This window comes from Equus przewalskii, chromosome 4 (genome assembly GCF_037783145.1).
Source record: "Equus przewalskii isolate Varuska chromosome 4, EquPr2, whole genome shotgun sequence".
Taxonomy (NCBI): domain Eukaryota; kingdom Metazoa; phylum Chordata; class Mammalia; order Perissodactyla; family Equidae; genus Equus; species Equus przewalskii.
In genome coordinates, this window is record NC_091834.1 from 60,163,586 (window position 1) to 60,171,591 (window position 8,006).

Consider the following 8,006-nt stretch of genomic DNA (forward strand, 5'->3'; position numbering starts at 1 on the left):
GCTGCCATTGTCTGCAGCTCTACGTCTGTTCCTCAGGGCCTGCTTGACACATTTGATCCAGAAAAGCTCCTCCCTTCCCTCTGACGGCTGCCTGCACAGCTGGTGTACCTGTAGCTCTCCCTGCCCTTATTCCAGGGGTGTCTGGCAAGGATAACAATGGCGTGTCCCTTTGATCCTTGTCTTTGACCTTCTTGACTGATCCAGCGCTCCCAGACTTCCAGCTGATGCTCTCATTGTCTGGAGTTGTAGTGCAAGGAATCTTACAGAGGAGAGGAGCTTCTCTGAGCTCTTGAACCTGGTTCTAATGTGCTTTCCTGGCCACTTTATGGTTAGCAGTTGATTGCTGGTGATGCTAATGAAACTATTCCTTTGTTTTAATATCTGACGTATTTCTTTCCAATCTTCATTACCAAAGCAACTCTAGGGAACAGCGAATCCTCAAACACAAGATTTTAATATGCCTTCTGTATTAGTCAGGGTTCTCCAGAGAGACAGAACCAGTAGGATATATATATGTGTGTGTGTATAGAGATATATATATGGAGATTTATTATGAGGAATTGGCTCACACAATTATGGAGGCTGGGAAGTCCCATGGTCAGCTGTCTGCAAGTTGGAGACCCAGGAACACCAGTGGTGTAATTCAGTCCAAAGGCCTGAGACCCAGGGGGACCGATGGTGTAGATCCCAGGCCAAGGACAGAGGAAGATGAGATGAGATGCCCCAGTTCAAGCAGTGAGGCAGGAAAAAAGGGGCAAATTCCTGCTTCCTCCACTTTGGTTCTGTTCAGGCCCTCAGTGGATTGCATGATGCCCAGGCCCATTGGGAGGGCACTCTACTTTGCTGAGTCCACTGATTCAAATGCTAATCTCATCCAGAAACAACCTCACAGACACACCCAGAAACGATGTTTAATCTGGGTACCCCATGGCCCGCTCAAATTGACACATAAAATGAACCATCACACCTTCCTTCACGCCAGTGTGCCTTTTATCTGTATCCCTTATAAAATATTAGTTCTACCCGATTCTAGAGGTTAGCTCTTCCTTTAATTAATTTTGGATACTGTAACTGGTAGTGTCCCCTCTCCCCCCCACCACATCCTTCATATTTTCTCCAATTTTTCAGCTGATGGCTCATTTAAGTAACTTGTACCCATCCCCACTTTATAATGGCTTTTGCATATGTAGTGAACATTTTGAAGAAAGACCAGCCGTTATATGACAAATGTATGTCTTCTAGTCTCTTTGTTCCCAAGCTCCGCGGAATGCTTCTGAGTGACTTTCTGTGATATCTAACCTCGGGCAAAAACGACTTACACTGCTCTATGACTCCTCGGAACCATTTCTCTAATGGATACAAACCCACATTTCTTGTGTTGAAGATGACTGTTTGCAAGGTGTGTCAATCAAGGTGAAACGTGCTGAACGTAATGAACTGCCGGTTTGGTTCCCAGTTCTGGCTCTTGACTGCAGATCCCGACTACTCATATAGGCACTGCTCCTTCACATGACATAACTGCCTCTGACACCATCCTTATGAGCTTCCCACTGCATTCTTTCTGCCACACTCTGGGAAACCGAAAAGCCCTTAGGGGCACCCAGGGGATTTCACAGCTCTGTAAGAAGAACAACCTGTTAATTGGCTTGGTTATTCTTTGGGGATATCATCCAGCCTAACACATGCGTAATGGAATCACATACAGCATTAGCCAGTTCAGAGCCCTCAGGCTGAGCTTGCCAGAAGAAAGAGAACCACACCCTGACTAAGCAACTAGGGTGAGGATCCCAGAGAGAGATGAATTTACCCAGAATCCTCCTCAGTTCAGCCCTGAGAGTTTTTTTTTTTTCTTTTTGAGGAACATTAGCCCTGAGCTAACATCTGCTGCCAATCCTCCTCGTTTTGCTGAGGAAGACTGGCCCTGAGCTAACATCCATGCCCATCTTCCTCTGTTTTATGTGGGACGCCTGCCACAGCATGGCTTAACAAGTGGTGCATGGGTCCAAACCGGGGATCCAAACTGGCGAACCCTGGGGCACCGAAGCGGAACGTTCAAACTTAACACTGCGCCACTGGGCCAGCCCCAGCCCTGAGGTTTTTATCAAGGGTCTTCTATGTAGAGAGTATGAGGTCAGAGACTTAATATTTCTTTCACATGTAGGCAGGGAAGACAAGCTATAAAACCTTAAGAGACACTGTTTAATCATATTCCACAAACTAAATATCTGCCAAGAGACAAATAATTCGGAGCACAGAACTTGCTGCAGCTGAGTCCAGAAAACTACCAGTAAGTCTCCAAATAATGCATTTTCACTTTTCCATATGAACATATGCCGAAAAGGACTAGACCTAATCTCAAGCCAATATCAAATTAAAATGCTGATATTGCTATTTTCAAGATGGGCATTCCTTGATTTGGAAAATAAAAATATTATTCCTTCTTTCATATGGCAATTGTCTCCAGTGCATGTGGTGTGACAAATAGACGTGAAAACAAATAGAATCTGTAAACAGACAGTGCAGAATAACAGATGTGTGTAAATCCTTTTCCAGCCACAGTTATAAGGTTGTTTGGTTTTTTTTAAAGTACAGATGTATGACCAGAACCAGTCTTCTGAATGAATGGAGTGATAATCATTTGAAATATAATTTAGGGGGGGTGCCAAAAAAAGGATGCCCAGTCCAAAATGTTTTCTGTACATCCATATCACAGTGCCTGAAATTCACTATATACTCTTGGGAGCTAGCGTCTCTCCCAAGTTTCAATCTCTAATAGTTTCGATGAGAAAGGTAGTTCGTGAGCACATTAATCAACTTTGTCATCTTATGTAAGATTTTCCGTGGCTACATGTCTCCTTTCAAAATCCTAAGAGTTTGAGATTGGAGACAGGAGTGGGGAGGACACATCTGGGGCATGTGGTTTTCCTTGGGAAGGACTGAAAGATTAAGAAAACTAGGAATTTGAGGCCTATTGTGTTCCAGGCATTGTGCCTGAGGCCATCAGGCTGAATTCATCCAGTGCCTCTAGCAACCCAGGGACACTGATATTTTATCAGCCAAGCCTCTTGTAGGGGCAGGCAACAAAACCAAACTTAAACAAAAGGTGTCTTTTTTTTAAGTTAGACAACTAAAATGTGTAGAGGTTATTTGTTTCAGGAATCACTGCATCTGGGTGCTTGAAGTATGTCTTCAGAATCTCTCAGCTTTTTGTTTCTTTTGAGTTACCCTTAGTCTCAAGCAGGTTCTCTCCTACACATGGGATATCCAGGTTTACATGGCCCCTATTTTGGTTTGCCATATCAAGAGGAGAAACATACTCTATCTCCCAACATCCCTATCAATCTCGAATGGAACTTATAAGGGACTTGGATTGGCCCTACTCAGCCTTGTGTTCACTTCTGTAGTGGGGCATCCTCAACCATCACAAGAACCTGTGAAAGCACTGGAATACCTGGGTAGAGTCAGTACAAAGTGAAGCGTACAGTGGGCGATAAGAGACATGAAAACAGAAGGATAGGTTAGTTACCTAGTGCTGCTGTAACAGATTACCATAAATCTAATGGCTTCAAACAACACAAATATATTATTTCCTAGTTCTGTGGATCATGAGTCTGATAAGAGTCTTACCAGGCTAAAATCAAGATGTCTACAGGTATGCATTCTTTCTCAGGGGTCCAGAAAAGAGTCTGTTTCCTTGCTCATGTGGGTGTCAGCAGAATTCGGTTCCATGTGGTTGTGGGACTGAGGTCCCCATTTCCTCGCTGGCTGTTGGTCATGGTCACTCTCAGCTTCTAGAGGCTGCCTGCATTTGCTCTTTCATGGCTTCTTTCAATGTCAGAGTCGGCAACAGTGGGTCACATCCCTATCCTGTTTTGAATCTCTCTTGCCTCTTCCTCCCTTGGATTTCTCTGACCACAGCTGCGAAAGGTTCTTTGTTTTGAGGCACTCTTTGATTGATTGGACCCACTCGGATAATCTAGGATAATCTTCCCATCTCAAGATGTATAACCTTAGTCACATCCACAAAGTCCCTTTGGCCATTTAAGATAACATATTCATAGGTTCTTGGCATTAGGAGGAGGACATTTTTGAGAGGCCATTATATGGCCTGCCAGAGAGAGGTAGGAAAATGCCCAAAATAAACCACCAAGTCCATCATTTTTAAGAAAGCAAGTAGTTGTAACTGAAGCTTTCAAGCATGCCCTCACGTATAGTTCCTACAAATGGAACTTAAGAGCTGATTTGGAGGGAAGCCCCCCATTTCCTAGATCCTTGACTGTAAAGAATAATCAGCTCTATCGGAAAAGGTTGTCCTCCTCAACTGCGTACTCACTGTGGGCTGTGCACAGGACAAAACTCAGGGAATGACGAAGGAGGAAGGAGACGACCACCACGTTAGCCAGATCAGCCAAATCAGGTGTAGAGTCAGCTGGGTCTTGTTAACATACTTGGATAACATTGCCATCTGAATGGAACCCAAGAAGTACCTAGGTTTTCTTATTTGGGGGAATTCCTGCAATGATTCAGTCCTTTGACGAAACATCTTACTGTAGATCATTAAAACTCAGTGTCGCCTTCTCTCAGGATCCAGTTCCATTCTGGTCTTCGTAGCATAGGTAGCTATGGGGTCATCATATGTAGGCATCTTAGCTGATTTCTGTTAGTTGATTGGTTGCACCTAGTGGATCAAACTTCTGGCCCAGGAACCCCCTGACTTCTAAACTTAGGCTCATCTTTGGTTGTGATAAGATCAGTGTCTAAAGTTTATAACAACAATCTATCAACTATCCATCTATCTATCCTTCTGTCTATCATCATGTAACCATCCATTTATCATTTGTCAAAATTTTTTTTTTATTAAAAATAACTAAGCTTTTGGATTCAGGAAAACCCTCAAAATCAATTTTATTTCTCTTGGAGTGGAAAATGAATTTTAAATTATTCATGTTAACATCCTCCAGATAAATTGAACTTTTAGAATGTTTGAGTATTTAAGAAAAGCTTAGTAAAGTCAATCTTTTACATTAATGGATTCCATTTTTAAAATATTAATTTCACATTAACCATTGCCTTTTGACTTATGCAGCTATCTAATCAACAATTTCAAGAATCATTAATCTTAAAAAGGAAAAAAGTAAATAATTAAAATTTTAACATTAGAAAACTTTTTTTCAACTTTAGTTTCTGGCTATATAACTCCCTAGATATCTGGGGGAGCCTCCTTCTTATGTATCACCTGAAAAGTGCTGGATAAGATAGTTTTTTTAAAAACATCTTTTTAAATGCATACCTGAGCTTATAGGAAAATAAGGGAAATCCTCTCAGGCCTGCAAAGTAAGAGAGGCAGCAAGCCCTGCAGCTGGCATTGCCCCAAAGGCATCTGCTAGGTGATCTTGGTTTTGAACTTGGGCCTTACCTTTGGTGCCATACAATTTATCCTCCAGACCAGAGTGCTTGTGAAGTGAAAAGTGTTGTGCTGTTAATAATACCCTGAGAATTCCATTCCTGCTTAGGATGTAGAAAGCTGCGAGAGAATGCCACCCCCATCCTAACAGCAAGAAATGGAGAACGGTGTACAAAGCCATAACTTTCCTGAAGTCATCAGAGAGCTGAGGCCACATGGCAGCCAGCAAACTGATTTTGAAAGAGTAAAAAGTCCTCCCAAGGAGAGTCAGGACGCACAAATTGTTTTACCTTTGACAGTGCATGGGAGGAAGAGGCGACTGCCATTGAGTGGAGAAGAAATTTGAAAAAAAGAATCCCTAAGGACTGAGTATGCACTGCTATATCAGTTGATTATAATTGGGGGCTCCAGACACAAAGAGAATTTGTACCCACTCCCAAGACCCTCTCTACGGTCTCCACTGTGTACTCTTGAGAAAGACTCGGGGCGGGTCAAAAGGCTGGAGAGAGCCCCTTTTGGTGGCACAGGATGCAGGAGGAGGTCGCTGCCGCTGTGCCGTGATGCTCCTCTCGTGGGAAGCAGAAGCCTTCAGCTATTGGGGAAGAAGCACAAACCTCTGGCCTCCAGCACTGCTGAGGAAGCGTCGGAGCAAAGCCATCTGCCTCTGGAGGAGAGTTAGCACACCCTGCTTCCCATATTCAGTATTCAGGCAAAGATTTACTGTTTCTAGGGAAAGGATAGAAGCAAAAGCCATCTGCCCCTGGGGTGAAACAATGAAACTCTTTTGGACCTGAATGCTGTTCCAGTAGAAAGTAAAGGTCCTCTAGTACCGAGAGAGGGGCAGGAACCTGTCTGAACAAGGGAACCCATCCAAGCGGTCCAGCTGATCAGCCTCTCGGGCACAGAGCAGGGTGGAGAGTGGGTTTGGAAGGGGCAGAAAGAAAATACCCAGCACAGCAAATAAAGAATGTGAGAGAGAATCAAAAGTATGGTAAAGGAGCAAGAGGCTATGAAAAACCACCTGGTAGACTTGAAAGATAGTGGAATGAAATTATAAAAATTAAAAATAAAAACATTGGGGGCTAGCCTGGTGGTGTAGTGGTTAACTTCACGCACTCCACTTTAGCGGCCCGGGGTTCGCTGGTTCGGATCCTGGGGGCGGACCTACATATTGCTCATCAAGCCATGCTGTGGCACTGTCCCACATACAAAATAGAAGAAGATTGGCACAGATGTTAGCTCAGGGCCAATCTTCCTCACCAAAAAGTGGAAGTTTGGCAACAGATGTTAATTCAGGGCCAATCTTAGTCACCAAAAAATAAAAAAATAAATAAAGACATTGAAGTTATGTATAGTATTCAATTAAGTTGATAAACAGCAGATTGGATACACTGATATTTAGTTGATAGGTAACCAGCAGAAGAGAAAATTATTTGTAAAGTAGAAGATAAACTACCTGCAATAGAGTACAGAGAAACAAACAAATTAAAAATAGGAAGGGAAGATTAAGAAGCATTGGATGAGAAGGTCCACCATGGGTCTAATCGCTGAGGTTTCAGAAGGAGAGCGGAGAGAATATTCAGAGATAATAGCTATTTTCTAGAATCGAAAAAAGTCATGGCTCCTCAGATTCTGGAAGGCCAATGAATCCTGAACAGGTTACATAAAGTCACACCTGGACACACTGTGGGAACACTTCAGAACCTCCAAACAGAGAAGAAGAAGAAGAAAAAAACTCTTCAAAGCAACAATAAAAGAGAATATTGCCAAAAAACGCACAATACTTAGATTAGTAGTGGACTTTTTCTTGGCAAGAAAGCGTGTCAGGACACAATGGAATAATATCTTCAAAGTGATGAAGGAAATTAACTGTCAGCTTGGATTCTATACAAACCGAAATTTCTATTCAAAAGGAGAGACAGAATGAAGACATTTACAGATCAAAATTGAAAGGGATTATTACTAAGAAATCCTCCTAAAGAAACGTTAAGAGAATATGCTTTAGAAAGAAGAAAAGAGAATACAGAAGGAAGATCTAAAGCACAAGAAAGATTTGTGAGCAAAGAAAATGGGAAACTTCCGTTTAAACCTAAACCAACAGTGACAGTGCAAAACAGTAAGAATGTCTAACTTCCAGTGTTTAAAAAACAAGATTGAGCTAAAATACTAGAAGGAAGGGCAAAAAGTAAAAAGCCAGGTAGCTAGTGTTAAAGCAGCCTCCTTCCCTGTTAATGTTGGTCAGTGCGGTAAGGGTACAGATTAACATCAGGCTTTATTAACTCAAAGATGTATGTAACAATGTCCACGGTAACTTTTAAACAAATAGAAATGTGTGTAACTTCCAAATGAATAAAGAGAAAAATGGAATGAGCAAAATTCCATTAATGCCAAAGAAAGAAGCAAGAAAGAAAAATGCATAGAAAGAAGAGGCAAATATAAAATAATTATCTCTTTAAGGTAAATTATTTTCAGCTTAGTGAACATTGTCTTCCAGCACAGAGGCATTAAGAGAGCGTATTCACTGTGAAACTTACTCCTTTCTAATTTTCAGGTTGCTTTAAGTTATTCATACCCATGTAGAAGATCTTATTCTTTTTTGAAT